Source organism: Osmerus mordax, chromosome 15, assembly GCF_038355195.1.
Source record: "Osmerus mordax isolate fOsmMor3 chromosome 15, fOsmMor3.pri, whole genome shotgun sequence".
NCBI lineage: Eukaryota > Metazoa > Chordata > Actinopteri > Osmeriformes > Osmeridae > Osmerus > Osmerus mordax.
The window spans coordinates 1,474,673-1,491,765 of record NC_090064.1 but is presented as its reverse complement, the minus strand read 5'-3'; the positions used below and the strand labels follow the sequence as shown (position 1 = coordinate 1,491,765).

At 45.2% G+C, this 17,093-nt stretch overlaps 1 pseudogene; it reads right to left on the bottom strand.

The window, feature by feature from the left end:
• Window positions 1-1,128: 1,128 nt before the first annotated feature.
• LOC136957947 (V-type proton ATPase 116 kDa subunit a 1-like) overlaps window positions 1,129-17,093 on the bottom strand; it is a 73,234-nt pseudogene continuing 57,269 nt past the window's right edge.

Here is a 17,093-nt window from a genome sequence, read left to right as displayed (position 1 = left end):
TTTTTATTTACTTGGATATTTAAGTCTCCGTTTAAAACTACTTTGTCATATCTAGTGACACATAGTGATAATAGTTCAGAGAATTCTTGTATGAATATTGACGAGTGCTTGGGTGGCCGATATATAATAACAAAAAGTATTGATTCGGTTTTGAGCTCTATAGCAAGATATTCATATGATGTGAATTCACCTAGCTCAGTGATTTTGAACAACAGTTTAGAGGAGAAAATAGCTGCGACTCCTCCACCTTTTTTTGATGTCCTTGAAACTTGGTGAAAGCTGTAATCAGGCGGACACGCTTCTATCAAAGTTGCTGTTGCCGTGTCATTGTTTAGCCAGGTTTCTGTTAGACAGATGCAGTCTAAGTTGTTTTCTTTGACCAGATCATTAACTAGGAATGTTTTGTTATTTAGTGATCTAACATTTAGAAGGGCCAGTTTCATCTGTGGGGTATTAACAGATAAAACAGGGGTAGATAAATCTGTTGGAAGAATATGGATAGTTCTGTGACTTCTAACACTAGTTTCAGGTTTGTAACCATGCATTTTACCATGCCATTTTCTGTTTGTGATGATGACCGGTATGTCCAATGAAATAGCATGGTGGCTGTCCTAGCGTAGCTTTTCTTTGGGAAAGTCTCTGTCACTGAGCTGTTCCATCACAAGGGAATTCATCCGGGGGGTGCAGATCTGTGCAGGGCCCATGTCCTTGCAGGAGGCTGTTTGAATGTTCTGTTCGGTTCCATGGGAGGTTGTTTGGGATGCGTCAGTCAGCTTAGACACAACAGGGATAGGGAGGGAAGCTTGATTTGTGGTCAGGAGCACGTGATTGATGTTTGCTGTTAGTAGTCGAGATCCTCTACGGTTTGGGTGGAGTCCGTCAGCTTGAAAACGGTCTGCACAGTTCCAGAACACATTGAAGTTATCGATAAATGTCAGTTTGTGTGTCAGACAGACAGATGCCAACCATGTGTTGAAAGATAGTACAGGGACATTCCCCCGAGGCAAGTAGGGTGAAGTGCCTTGCCCAAGGACACAACGTCAGTTGTCACGGCTGGGAATCGAACTGGCAACCTTCAGATTACTAGTCCGACTCCCTCACCACTCAGCCGTGCCAGTGCAGTCTGTGTTACCAGTGCAGTCTGAGTGTGTGGAAGGATAGGTGGATGGATAAATTAATAGGTGAATGTGCTGAGCAGGTCTCACCAGCATGGGCCAGGCTGAGGGCCCAGAGACGCAGGTAGGAGGCAGTGTTGGAGATGCAGCCCAAACAGTACTCTATGGTGTGGATGGCCTGATAAAAAAAACACGTCCCCCATACTCACCTACAGGGACCCACTCAGTCACTACAGAAAAGCCCAAACTTGTCTTCAACATTGCTTTGATAAGAGGTGAGGAGGTGTGGAGAGGAGTGGGGGATACCATGGGTTCCCTGCTGTGTTTGTGGGAAAAGAGGGCATCGCCAGACTCTTGGCTCTCCTGGGCTTCAGTGGGACCACACAGCTGCATTGCAAGCTTTTCAGGTGAGGGGGGCTGTTGTGTGTTCTCTACTCTCTGAGACAGTGTGTTCTCTGAGACAGTGTGTTATCTGATACAGTGGGCCTCATGTACGTACATTTGCAAACGTAGCATTATTAGTGCTATGGCCAACCCGCAGATTGCGCACGCTGTGATACTTCAGTTTACGTCGTATTTACAAAACCTGCAGTTCATCGGCTAATCAGCGCCATCCTCCACCCACTATACCGTAAATTGCGAGCATTTAAACGCGCAATTGAATGGGCCTCCTTCTCTCTTTCTATCATGGATCAGCCACCAAAGTCAAAACAGCGAAAACAAAGATTTAGTGAAAACAAAATTGATGTGCTTGTTCATGAGGTAACAGCGAATTTAAATATTATACAAGGCAGGAATTCCACATCAACAAAAAATGCAATCTGGACCGAAATTACAAATTCCAGTAACTGTAATATTGCATGGCTTCTTAATCTGTAACGCGTAATGATTTTGTGTTCTCTCAACTCAAAAAGTGTGATCATTGTGGCAAAAATCCTTTGGCCTATGTCTTCGTCTTGCTCAGGTTACTGCTGCCTTTTCACCAGGAGGCATATGCGCATCCTGGTTTACGCCTTACGAAAATGTTCACCGCAAAATAGAGGTGCGCTTTCACAGGTGGTTTTTGTACATACCACGGAATACATAAATAGGCGCAATTTACACATCCCCTCCCATCTCTTTATGGGGAACTCCCACTTGACCCTCCCGTGAATGCATATGCATGACACGGAAAAGCGCAATTTGTAATTTTCAGTTCCCGCGACAGGCAGTCTGCGCTTTTACCTCAGTGCGGCATGTTTGTACATACCTCGCCATGCTTTTATGCGCACATTGCGAAACAAATACGCCTGAAGTGGGTGCAAAAGCATTAGTACATGAGGCCCAGTGTGTGTTCTCTGAGACAGTGTGTGTTCTCTACTCTCTGAGACAGTGTGTGTTCTCTACTCTCTGAGACAGTGTGTGTTCTCTGAGACAGTGTGTGTTCTCTACTCTCTGAGACAGTGTGTGCTCTCTACTCTCTGAGACAGTGTGTGTTCTCTGAGACAGTGTGTTATCTACTCTCTGAAACAGTGTGTGTTCTCTGAGAGTTTTGTAGCGGGGTTTGCTCATTTAAGATTAGCAATACTTAATTTATAATAAAGTATTTAGTTCTTGGGGGCACCACCTCTTATTTGTTAAAGGGACAGAGGAAACCTTGTTTAACCTTATTGAATAATAGCCTTCGTAATAATCAGTCTAATCTTAAGTAGTGAATTCTATGAAAGTAGGGCAGATCAGATAACGTGAGAGATACGCGAATATTATACACAATGATTTATTTAGGAAAATGTAATTATAATGAACAAATACCAGATAAGTTATGGGTTAGTTTGGCTAGAGTAGTACAGTGGCTAGATTCTAATGAGAGCGAGCAACACAATGGCTGTGTAGAGCGTGTGTGAAGGGGGGAGGGAGAGAGAGAGTGGAAGAGAGGTATAGGGGGAAAGGTAGGCCTTTCTAGTAACAATGGACGATCAATGCCAACTGACCTAACGATGGTTAAGTTAAATCATTTGTAAAATACAATCAAACATCAACAATTAAATCACAACATGCCAATATGTCACAAGTAAGAAATATTGCAAATCGCAGTTACTTTTGTTGGTTTGAAGAAAAGGAGTCAATGGTTCGTTATGTCCAACGAATAGAAAGCGGAATCTCTCGTCAAGTTCCGGGCGCTCAGTGAATGTGCAGGTTGAGAGGAATAGGTTAGAGAGTGACGCGTTCACCTCAGTTTAATCCTACGAACAAGCGGGGGTGATTATACGTTTGGGGGTTTTATACTCCAAAGAACAGGGGGGGTCCCTGTGAAGGTGACCTCTTTCATTGGTTTAATGCTTAAACTTCAGAATATAACAATACAACATTCATAAATGGTTTTGTTAGTGTGGTACAAACATTTTGATATCCAGATTGACTGACTTAACTATACCTGAAGGGAAGTTATAATCAAACATCAATTAAACAACGTTCTAAGTAAATGAGAAAAGTACACATTATAACACATCAACTACTGTCATTGAAATAGTGTCCATGAGCCATGTAGTCCTTGAGAATATGTTTGTAAATCCAGAACAGAAAGGTTCTTCCTCAGAAATCCTTTGTCTGATACTGAGGCCATGTGGCCTCTGTTTCTGACCCCATGCTGGGCCAGAAGCTTTGAAGCTTCTCCTCTGGGAGATAAGGACAAAGGGGGAAGACCCTTTCCTTGTCGGGGGTAGGAGAAGGTGTGATACCGTGCTTTGTCTGTTGACTGTGCTACAGTTTGTTCTCTGAGACAGTGTGTATTCTCTGAGACAGTGTGTATTTGCTATATGTATTTACAGAGATTTCAATGCAAGCGTCAACAAATAAATAGAAACAGGGTGTCCGACAAAAAGTTCAGCCAAAACATTGCGCTGCGTCGCACAGCATCGCATTGCTCGCGTCCAGTTAGGACATTCTGTGGTGGGAAATTGATTATTGGAAAGGTGGCAATCGGAGAAGTGTACATGGGGTCAGAGATTTTGGGGCCTAAGATGGCGGACTTTGGCAATCTTAGGATGGGGAAAGAGTGTGTGTTTTGATAAGTGTGGCCTGTTATAAGTAAGAACTTGCATAACAGGGGTTTTGCTAGACGAATCAACAGGATGGACTCCTGTCGCGAAAGAGGAGGGGGTCTGAAGGGATGAATCTGGTGTGGTGGAACAATAGCTGTATCTACTCCCAAGGGGTCAAAGTCACGCATTAGGAGTAGAAGTCACACATCCGAAGTAACAGGTCCTGCTGACCTAAGCCAGATTCAGGAGAGATGGAGGATGTAGGAATAGGCCTGTCGTGATAGTCAATATATTGACTTATCGCACGATATATGGAAATGAGAGCAATCATTTTTGGTGCCGCGATATATTGCAACTGATCATTTTTATAATAAAAAATAATGATTATATACATTTTTACATAAAAACGAATGTCACCAACATTTTAGTCGATCCCGCTGCCTCTGTCATCTTGTCTGCTTTCTGTTTCAAAAGCGTAGGCTAGCGTCTCCACACACAGAGCGGACACCGTCAGGTGAAGAGAAGGCGTGAACCCACTATGTTATAAAGTGTTCTGTTTCGTGATCTACAGCTAGTTAGGAAGAACAATAAAAAATGGACTTGGTTTCAAAGTTGCAATCTTCAGCTCCGGTGTGGGAACATTTTGTCATTAAGCCGAATGAGATGAGAGCCAATTAACGTGAACGAGCCAGTATGTCGACTTTGTTTGAAAACAGTGGAAACGAAAAGAGGCAACTAACCTAACATCTCACCTAAAACATAACACCCACCAAGTAGCCCTGTTAACATTGTAAACATTAACGGACGATGCGCAGGTTCACGGAATGAAGCGACATAGACTCGCAAACAGGCGTTAAAACTCGCCTTGGGTGGGAGGGGGGGGGTCATTATGTAATCAGTGGCATACAATGGTCAGAAAATTACAATACTATCGTTTATCGCAATTAATTTTGGTGCAATATATTGCACAACAAAAAGTAGTTATCGTGACAGACCTATGTAGGAACGGGTTAAGCATGACGTGGATGGAGACTGAGAGTTGGGGTGAACTGGAGTTGAAATGAAACGAGGACATTGAGAGTGGGGGCTTTCTGGGGGCTTTGGAGGAGAGAAAAGTTGATCAACGCTTTAAGAGCCAGGGGATGCGCACACAGTTTTGGGGTGGATAGGAACTGGTTAAAGAACCTTCTAGAAGGTTAGGTCATTGTATCAGACAGGATGGGGGTCTGATCCCTTTTTGTCTATATAATGAGATGTCCAAGGAAATGTGAGTGCCTTTTTTGTCTTTTGTCGTTTTGTCTATACCTGTGTACAACTGCCGTGCTGAAATAAACCATCAAGAGCCACCTTGACTTTTTGAAAGATATTCTGTCTCACTCCATTTTTGATAATCCTTCTGGAAGAAGTAAAGTTCTTCTAAAATTCCAACAGAGCTCGACCTGCTTTTAGTCACGTCGCTCGCGTCCCGTCGCATCCAGTTAGGACACGGTGTTATCCAATGTGTTTTATCTAAGACAGTGTGTTCTCTGAGACAGTGTGTATTCTCTACCCTCTGAGACATTGTGTGTTCTCAACCCTCTTAGCCAGCGTGTGTTATCTGAGGCAGTGTGTTCTCTGAGACAGTGTGTGTTCTCTACCCTCTGAGACAGTGTGTGTTCTCTGTACAGTAGCAGGGGTTTGAGCAGCAGCAGCCATGGAACCATCAGAAGAGCCAGGACCACCAGGAAGATCTGAAGAGGCTTCTGTTAGAGAAACGCACACACTTTCATGAACTTTAATGGGACACATTTTTACAGGAAATTTGTTGAGTGACCATTGTTGCTGAATTCCTTGCCAACCGTTAAAAAAGCACCCATCGATTCCACTTTCCAGTACCTGATCTTTGAAGAGCAATGCATTTGGGGAGCTGTAGTCAAATAACATCATATTGATGAAGAGGAGAATGCTGGGGGCAGACTCAGAGGGCATGGGGGCGCACCACTTGTAGAGGATGAGGAACATGAGGTAACCGAACAGACTCAGCATGAAGATCAGCTCAGGGACAAACTGTAGCATAATGTCCTGGTGCTTCTGGAAGAATCAGGAAACACAGGACGTTCATGTAGATCCAGACAGGGTTTTCACTGTGTCAGACCTACTGCATCAAGGTCCATACTCACATCCAGTTGAGCAAGCTTAGCAAGACCCCAAACAGCATGTGGACTACTCCCAGGATCACAGACATCTTCATCTTGTAGGGGTTGATGAATGATAGTTTGTTGGAGGCCACATTCCAGACCTGAAATTAACAAATACCTTTAAGAATAACAGTCTTGCACTTGAGTGTTGCTTTCGTCAACAAAAATTATGACTAAATATCGTTGTCAACAAACCTTTATCACGTGATGAAAATGAGACAAGACGCAACGTAAATGCTGGTCATGTGACATGACTATAATTAAATGTATAATGCAATATTGTTGACGAATAAAAACAAGACGAAATGTGGTTTACAAAATAAAACCGAGACAAAATGTTATAAAGTTATTTAGTCTTGTTTAGTCGCGTTATTATTATTAGCCAACTCATGAGGCTGTGGTTAATGTGTCTCATTTTAAGGTTAGCTTTAGATGTCAGCTTTAAACGTTAGCCACTGGAGCTGAAAACGACTGAGACAAACGTGTGTGACTAGCGTGGGTGTGTTTGTTTGTGAGAGAGTGTAAAGTGGGTTAATGTGTGTTACTGTGTGTGTACAGTGTGTGTATTTGTTTGTATGAGAGAGTGTAAAGTGGGTTCTTAGTTCCTACCTGACTGACTGCAAGTACTAAGCATCCCTTGTTGGCCAAATACTGTAGCTAGTTTTGTCATTCACATAGCAATGACACTGAACTGAATTTGGCATCAACAACATGACTTTGTATACCTTATTTTAGACCAATACATACATTTAAACAAATGGTTTTGGCATTAACATGCCTCTCGAGACTACTACTTCAGTGTTTCCCAACCGGGGTGCCGCGGCACCCTGGGATGCCGTCTGATGAGAGCAGGGGTGCCGTGTAAAAGTATAAGCTTGCCTTATACTTTTTTTAACGACTAATAAAATGTTGGCAGAAGATTGAGCGACATGGTTGGCCAACCCCCCTTTCCCCAAGGCCGGTTGGTCTATTCCAAATGAAAGTCTGTGCAGCCCTTACTCTGCCCCCTTTGTCTCGCTTACACACGACTGTGACACTGAGATTGAAAGCTAGCTAGTAGAGACTATACTGTATAACGATCGAAAAGCAGGCTAAGAAACGTAAGGGGCTGAAAAATAAGAGACAAAAAGACATCATCTTCACTAGACAACGTTTTACCAATTGAAAAACGGCTATGTTTATTTTACCTAAAGCTCAAAAAATGATTTTGCGCTCAAATAAAAGCCAAAAGATTTCGCTCGCGGGCCCTGTGCGCTCGCTTGAACTGTGACACTCCCTAAACTTGCGTTACATCTGTTGAAAGTGTATGAATGTATGTAATTATATTTGTCCAGGAGGAGGCACTGTTGCGCCTCATATGACGTGCCTGATGATCTCATAAAGCGGGATGTTCACCCTCTCTCTCTTCACTTGTTACCTGACTCTCACGGAGAGAAGCATGTTGTACTTTCAATAAATAATGCCACGCATTGATGGCTAAAGAGACAAACGTCTAAATGTCTGTTCATTCCTCTGAATCATTATTCCGCTGTGCAGGTAGGCAGAAGGTATAAGCCTACCTGTTAACAAGTTATGGGCCCAGCTAACGGAGAATGATGATAAAGTTTGACGGACACGTGCGTAGATAGCTAGCAAGACTGCGCTAGCATACAGAAGTAGGATTATCATAAAGAGCTAGTTTAGCATCGGGAGTACCGGGAAGCTAAAGCTAGGCTGACAAGGAGCTAAACTAAGCTACAAACAGAAAAAGCCATGAACAGAAACAAGTGGCCCACGTTTTACGGGAGAGCAGAGGAGTATGAGCTCTGGGAAGAAAGGATGCTGTGCTGCATGCACGGAGTGGGGCTGAAGCAGACTATCCTCACAGAGACCAGTGGACCACTGACGGTTGGAGAATAGGCTAATGATGACAATCTGAATGCTGACGCCTATTGTGCATTAGCGCCGCTACTTGACAATACGAGCTTGGGACTGATATTCAGAGACACGAAGGACAAGGGCCGAGAGAGCCTCAAAGTGTTAAGACAACACTACATCGGAAAAGGTAGACCCCGGATTGTCTCGCTGTACATAATAATGACTGCGCTGAAGAAAGCTGACAACGAGACTGTAACCAAATACATTATCCGAGCTGAGCAGATCATAACGGCACTCAGGGGTGCAGGCGAAGCACCGAGTGAGGGACTGATGATGGCAATGATCATGAGGGGGTTACCGGAGAAGTACAAGCCGTTCACACTGATGGTGACGCATGGTTCAGCAGACATTACGCTGGGAGAGTTCAAGGCAAAGTTGAGGAACTTCGAGGCTTCAGAAGACTCAGACCCAGTCGCAGAAGAGGCGGGAGAAAGGGTGCTGAGGGCCCAAGCGGCGCCAAGGAAAAAGACCGGGCCAGTGGAGATGGTGTGTTGGCGGTGCGGAGAAAAGGGCCACAGAAGGGGTGACTGCACAGATAAAGTTTGGTGTAGTTTTTGCAAAATCAGGGGACACACAGACATGGCATGCTCAAAGAAGGAGCGGGAACGGCGTGCCCGGTGTGCGTGTGTTCAAGATGGCGGCAGCGACGGTAGCTGGAGAGCAGGTCGTGAACAAGATGGCGCCCGGGGAGCCGCGGGAGGAGAAGACCGTACCTTCAGGGCACACACAGAAGATGCCAGCCCCTCAGGGCAACGGCTGCAGATCCAGAGAAAGGGACTGATCGTGGACACGGGCGCGTCGTCCCACATCATCAACGACAGGAGCAAGTTCAAGCGCTTCGACAACACCTTCAAGCCGGAGAGACACAGCATGGAGCTGGCAGACGGGAAGCGTACCATCGGGGTGGCTCAAGGCAGGGGAGACGCACAGGTATGCCTCATAAACAGCGAGGGCCGCCGGTGTGCAGTGACTTTAAAGAACGCTCTCTACATCCCCTCGTACCCCCAAGAACTCTTCTCAGTGAAGTCTGCTACCGCTCACGGTGCCAAAGTGTTCTTCGACGAAGGTAAAAATTTCATATTGTCGCCGGATGGCACAAGGTATAATATTTATGTATATAAGAGAATGTACTACTTGCAAACCGAGTGTGATGTAGATGATGTGTGTAATGTCAGCTATGATATCCAGACATGGCATGAGATAATGGGTCACTGCAATTACGAGGATATTTTGAAGCTGCAGGATGTAACAGAAGGCATGCACATTAAAGGTGCAAAGCGTAGGCCTGATAAAGAATGTACAGTGTGCATAGAGGGAAAGTTCACTCAAACGAGAAACAGAGATCCGGCTGATAAGGTAAAGACACCACTTGAACTGGTGAACACAGACCTAGCTGGTCCAGTAAACAATGAGTCCATAGATGGTTTCAGGTACATGCAGTCTTTCACCGATGTGTGTACAGGGGCAGTGTTGGTTTACTTTCTGAAAGCAAAAAGTGATGCAGTTCAGGCCACTGAGAAGTATCAGAATCAGAATCAGAAAGGGATTTATTCGCCATGAAAGTTTGCACAGACAAGGAATTTGCTTTGGCAGGAAGGTGCATACAATAAACATATACCTAAAATTTAAATATGTGGACTAAGTATACTAAGGGTACATAAACTAGCAGTACTAAGTGGGATTAGAATATAATTAAATATACAATAAAATATAAGTTGCCGTAAATTACAATATAAAAATACAGAAATACAAATATTAAAAAAAATACAAATGTACAAGATACCATGTTGTAATGCAGTGCAAAAAGCAGTGTTTTAAGCAAGAAGTCATTTGAGTCAGTGTGGTCCCTTGGCCTTGTTGAAGAGGCCAACAGCGGAAGGGAAGAAACAGTTTTTGTGGCGTGAGGTATTGGTCCTGATAGACCGCAGCCTTCTGCCGGAGGGGAGTGACTGAAACAGGGAGTGTCCAGGGTGGAAGGAGTCGGCCACAATCTTCCTCGCTCGCCTCAGGGTCCTCGAGGTGTGCAGGTCCTCGAGGGTAGGCAGATTGCAGCCAATCACCTTCTCAGCAGTACGGATGATACGCTGCAGTCTGCTCTTGTCCTTGGCAGTGGCAGCAGCGTACCAGACGGTGATGGAGGAGGTGAGGATGGACTCAATGATGGCTGAGTAGAAGTGCACCATCATTGTCTTTGGCAGGTTGAACTTCTTCAGCTGCCGAAGGAAGTACATCCTCTGTTGTGCTTTCTTGATGAGGGAGCTGATGTTCAGTTCCCACTTGAGGTCCTGGGAGAGGATAGTGCCCAGGAAGCGGAAGGACTCCACAGTGTTGACTGGGGAGTCACACAGGGTGATGGGGGTGAGTGGGGCTGTGTTCCTCCTGAAGTCCACAACCATCTCCACTGTCTTAAGAGCATTGAGCTCTAAGTTGTTCTGGCTGCACCAGGTCACCAGGTTGGCCGCTTCCCACCTATAATCAGACTCGTCTCCACCAGAGATGAGCCCAATAAGGGTGGTGTCGTCCGCAAACTTCAGGAGTTTGACGGACGGATGACTGGAGGTGCAACTGTTGGTGTACAGGGAGAAGAGCAGAGGAGAAAGGACGCAGCCCTGAGGTGATCCGGTGCTGATGGACCGGGAGTCAGAGACTTGTGTTCCCAGCTTAACGCACTGCTTCCTGTCAGACAGGAAGTCTGTGATCCACCTGCAGGTGGAATCAGGCACGTTCAGCTGGGAGAGCTTGTCCTGAAGCAGGGCGGGGATGATGGTATTGAAGGCAGAGCTGAAGTCCACAAACAGGATCCTGGCATAGGATGCTGGGGAGTCCAGGTGCTGTAGGGTGAAGTGGAGGGCCATGTTAACTGCATCGTCCACAGACCTGTTGGCTCTGTAGGCAAACTGCAGGGGGTCCAGTAGAGGGTCAGTGATGGATTTAAGGTGTGCCAGCACCAGGCGCTCGAAAGACTTCATTACCACAGAGGTCAGGGCGACGGGTCTGTAGTCATTATGTCCTGTTGGCCTTGGCCTTTTGGGCACAGGGATGATGGTGGAGGACTTGAGACAGGCTGGCACATGGCATGTCTCAAGGGAGGTGTTAAAGATGTAGGTAAACACCGGAGACAGCTGGTCAGCGCAGTGCTTGAGGGTGGCTGGAGAGACAGAGTCCGGCCCAGCTGCTTTGCGGGGATTCTGCCTCTTGAAAAGACTGTTAACTTCACCCTCCTGAATGGAGAGAGTCGCCACTGTAGAGGGGGGGAGGTGGGAGGCCTCCTGGGTGGGAAGGGGTAGTTCAAGACTGTCCCATTGTCTTTCAAATCTGCAGTAGAACTCATTCAGGTCGTTGGCCAGGCGGGAGTCGTTAGTGGAGTGGGGGGCTCTGGGCTTGTAGTTGGTAATTTGCCTGAGCCCTCTCCAGACAGAAGCAGAGTCGTTTGCAGAGAATTGGTGTTTTAGCCTCTCTGAGTACAGTCGTTTAGCCTCCCTCACCGCCTTGCTAAACCTGTTCTTCGACTCCTTGAAACTGTCTTTGTCCCCACTCCTAAACGCGGCCTCTTTCTCTGACCTCAACCTTCTGAGTTTAGCTGTAAACCAGGGTTTGTCGTTGTTGTAGCTTACCCTGGTGCGTGTTGGTATACAGCAGTCCTCACAGAAGCTGATGTATGATGTCACAGCCTCTGTGAGCTCATCCAGACTATTGGTAGCAGTCGTGAACATGTCCCAGTCAGTGCAGTCCAAGCACGCCCGCAGATCCTCCATAGCTTCACTGGTCCACTGTTTTGATGTCCTCACAGCAGGCTTACAGCGCTTTAGCTTCTGCCTGTATGCAGGAATCAGGTGGACCATGGCGTGGTCAGAGTGACCCAGTGCTGCTCGGGGGACCGCATGGTATGCTTTGCTGATTGTAGAGTAGCAGTGATCCAAGGTGTTTCCTTCTCTGGTAGGGCATTTGATGAATTGTCTATATTTTGGGAGTTCTTGAGTGAGATTGCCTTTGTTAAAGTCGCCTAGCACAATAACCAAGGAATCCGGATTTTCATGCTCCACACTCAGTATCTGGCTGGCGAGCACACGTTGAGCCTCGTTGACGCTAGCCTGCGGAGGCATGTAGACGCCAACCAGAATAAATGATGCAAACTCTCGTGGTGAGTAAAAAGATCTACAGTTAATAAAAAATGATTCCAGATCAGGAGAACAGTGCTGCAGAATCACTGTCACATCTTCACACCAACCACTGTTAATGTAAAAACAAATATCACCGCCTTTCGTTTTGCCAGAGAGCACAGGGTCACGATCCGCTCTCAGCAGTTTGAAACCTGCTAGCTGTAGCGCAGAGTCTGGGATCAGTTCACTCAGCCATGTCTCCGTAAAGCACAAAACGGAAGATGAATGAAAGTCTCTGTTTTTCCACACCAGTAGCTGAAGTTCATCCAGTTTGTTGCTCAGTGAACGCACGTTGGAGAGAAATATCCCCGGTAACGCTGTGCGTGCCCCACGCCGACGGAGTCGCACCAGAGCACCGGCTCGTTTGCCTCTCCTACGGCGCTTTGCTGCTAGGACAAAGCCGAGGGTGGCTTTGACTATAATTCCCACTAATTCCGCCGCTGGAAGCAGAAAAGTGGGAAATAAATCCACAGGAGTTGTAGTCCTGATGTTTAGAAGTACTTCTCTAGTTAGAGAACCCCGGAAATCTTGGCAGAACACTGAATTAACAGACAAAAAGAGCGCACCTAACGACCGAGGCAGCCATCATCGGCGCCATCTTGGATCTTTCCCCCAAGTACCTGGCAGATGTAGCGACTGTAAAATGCATCAGATCAGATAACGGGACCGAGTTCATTAACAGAGAGTTTCAGACACTACTGAGAAAGAACAAAATTTGACATGAGACTTCCTGTCCTTACTCCCCGCACTCTTTTTGAGATGGCCAGATGTAAGCTTATCGACAGTGGCCTACCTAAGAGTCTTTGGCACTATGCCATCCAGGAAGCAGCCTATACCAGGAACCGGTGCTTTAACAAACACACAGGCACTACCCCATATACAGCACTGACAGGTAAAAGGTGCAATCTAGGCAATATGCATAAATTCGGGTCAGTGTGCTATGCCTACCAGCAAGACAGAGGGAAACTAGATTCTAGGTGTGTGAGAGAGGACTCTTTGTAGGGCATGACAAGGGCAGTCCCGCCTATTTAGTTTACTACCCCGGTAAAGGAAAAGTGCAGAAGCACAGACTGGTAAAGTTTATCACGAAGACAACCTGTGAAAACGAGTCTCAGACACAGGAACTAGCACTGGACCCCAAAGTAGCTTGTGACAAAAGCATAGAGACTCCACAGCCTAGTGTACTGAGCACAGATGTACAGGCTGACGGTCCACAGTCAGATTCAGAGGATGAGGCCGAGAAACACCCTAGGGTGACGCCACATGCCTCAGACAGTGGGAGATACCCCACCATAGAGCGTAAACCCCCGGGGTATCTGAGAGATTATACTGTGGAAGATACTGATGATGACAGTACACTCATTAATGTAGATTATTGCTACCGTGCAGTATGTGGTGTACCTCTGACCTTTAAAGAGGCCATGACATCAACTGAGTCAGGAAAGTGGGAGAAAGCGATGGACGAGGAGATGAAGTCCTTAGAGGACAACCAGACCTTTACCTGACTAAGTTACCAGAGGGCAGGAAGACAGTGGGAGGAAGGTGGGTATACTCGATCAAGGGTGACATTGACGGACATGACCAGTACAAAGCTAGGTTTGTAGCAAAAGGATACAGTCAGAGAGCAGGGATAGATTATGGTGAGACATTCTCACCAACAGCCAATCTTACAAGTATACGTGTAGTGATGCAGAAGGCAGCCCAAGACGATTTGATCTTACATCAAATGGATGTGAAAACAGCCTATCTGCACGCCCCCATTGATCGAGATATATACATGGAACAACCTGAAGGTTACGAAAAAGAGGGAGAGAAGTTAGTGTGTAAACTACAGAAGTCAATTTACGGCCTCAAGCAGTCGGGGCGTAATTGGAATGAGATGCTCCACACATGCCTAGTAGATGACAACTTCACTCAGAACCCGACAGACCACTGCGTCTACACAAAAGAGTCTAAAGAGACAGGGAAGGTAATAGTAGTTGTCTGGGTGGATGATCTCATCATTGCAGCCAGCAACAACAAGAGTCTAGAGAAAGCGAAAAACATGTTTTCTACCAGATTTAAGATTAAGGACCTAGGTAGGTTGAAATATTTTCTGGGCATGGACTTCAGCCAGTCTGATGGCTATGTAAAAGTGTCACAAAAGAGGTATGTTGAAAAGATACTGGAACGTTTCGACATGCAGGAGTGTAGAATCAGAGAAACACCATGTGACCCAAAGTTAGACTACTCTGAAGATGCGCCTAAAATGTCTGATGTGAAGAAGTACAGGGAGGCTGTCGGCAGTCTCATTTACTTGACAACCTGTACACGTCCTGACCTATGTTTCGTGGTGAGCAAGTTATCACAGAATTTTGCTGACCCTACAGATGAACATTGGGTTACCGTGAAACATGTTTTGCGTTATCTCAGGGGTACTGCAGACAAACAACTCCGATTCAGGAAGAGCAGAGAGAGTCTAGGCCTACAGGCGTATAGTGATGCAGACTGGGACGCTAGTGACAGACGCAGTACCACGGGGTATTGTGTGAGTATGGGTAAAGACAGCTCCTTAGTCTCTTGGAAAGCCAAGAAGCAACCCACAGTAGCATTATCCACATGCGAAGCCGAGTACATGGCTCTAGCTCTAACAATACAGGAGTGTATTTATTTGGAGCAACTACTGGGAGGTATAGATACCTATGTGTATAAGAAAACTGTTGTTTATGAGGATAACCAGGGGACAATTGCGCTAGTTAAGAACCCTGTGTGTAGACAAAGATGTAAGCATGTGGACATTAAATATCACTTCATTAGGTCTACCATAAGGGAAGACAAGATGTCACTTGTTTAATGTCCCACAGACGACATGGTCGCGGATGTTATGACAAAACCCGCCTCCAGACTTAAGCTGAGGAAATTTGCAGGAGTCATGTTTGGTTTGTAAGATGTTGACATTTGACACTACCATTTTTGTTTGTTTTGTTCATTTTATTATGTAAAAGTTGTACAGTATACATGTCATTCATAAGTGGGAGTGTTGAGAGTGGATAAGTGTATGAATGTATGTATGTAATTATATTTGTCCAGGAGGAGGCACTGTTGCGCCTCATATGACGTGACGGATGATCTTATAAAGGGGGATGTTCACCCTCTTTCTCTTCACTTGTTACCTGACTCTCACGGAGAGAAGCATGTTGTACTTTCAATAAATAATGCCACGCATTGATGGCTAAAGAGACAAACGTCTAAATGTCCGTTCATTCCTCTGAATCATTATTCCGCTGTGCAGGTAGGCAGAAGTTATAAGCCTACCTGTTAACAACATCAAACACAGAATGATGGTATGCTTTTTACATAGGGAGGCACTGGTAGCAAAGACGCTCCCGAAGAAACTCTGATGTACTGGACAGAGCAGTAGATATTGTAAATTTAAAGGCACGCCCACTGAAGAGCCGTCTATTTTCGATTTTATATGAGGAAATGGGAGTGGAACATCAGAGCTTGTTGTTACATACGTCCGTTCAATGGCTATCACGCGGCGAGGTTTTAGCACGACTACGAACTGAGGGAAGAGTTAAAAACGTTCCTCAATCAGGAGAATTCGGGATATGCAGAGTGAAGTCCTTTTCATTTTGGGGGGGGGTACCACAAAATTTGTAAACTTTTCTAAGAGTGCCATGACTGAAAAAGGGTTGGGAAACACTGACTTAGACTACTTATATTTTGAATAAAAAGAGACTAAAATACAATTTTCATTGACTTAAACTAGACAAAACGTTATCAGTTTTCGTCGACTAAAACTACACGAAAATAGTCATGGAAAAATCTGACTAAATTGCTCAGACTTTTAGTCGACTGAAACTTGACTAAATAGAGTATGAACATGACTAAAACTAATAAAAACTAAAATGACAGCTTGACACAAAGACTAGACTAAAACTTAAATTAAAACAATTAAAACCTCCCGAGACTACTGCTTAGACTATTTCTGGTTTGATTAAAAACAGAATAAACCCTAACCCTAACATTTTCATTTACGAGATTAAATGTCATCAGTTTTCGTCTACTAAAACTAGACTAAAATGTCATCAGTTTTCGTTGACTAAAACTAGGCGAAAATAGTCATGATAAGTCTGACTAAAATAAGACTAAAATACTGAGACTTTTAGTCGACTGAAACTTGACTGGACTAAAAAGAGTATGAACGTGATTAAAACTAATAAAAACGAAAACGACAGCTTTACAAAAAGACTAGACTAAAACTCAAATTAAAACAGGCCACAAAAAACAACACTAGATACAAGTCTTATAATAGAGGTGGTCTGGATGACAGTGAAGAGCAGAAGCAGAAGCAACATTCATATTTTGTCAGTGTAGGACTTCAGATTGTGTTCTAGAAGTTTCCCCCACTGGTGAAGGTCTAGCTTTCCTCCCCAGGGCCTACCTCGTTCTGGAGCTTCCTGAAGCTGTGCTCCTGCAGGATGAGCCAGAGAGCCAGCGAGGACATGACAACGCCGTGACCACAGTCGCCAAACATGACCGCAAACAGGAAGGGGAATGTCACCGTGGTGTACGGGGCTGGGGGGGCATACAGTACAACATACAACATACATGTTTACAGGGATAAAGATGAGAATAAACACAGTAGAGTGTATATTTCTGTTACAAGGCTTAGTGGTTGGCTAGGAAGGGTATGGTGGTAGAGTATGGTGTAGTAGTGTA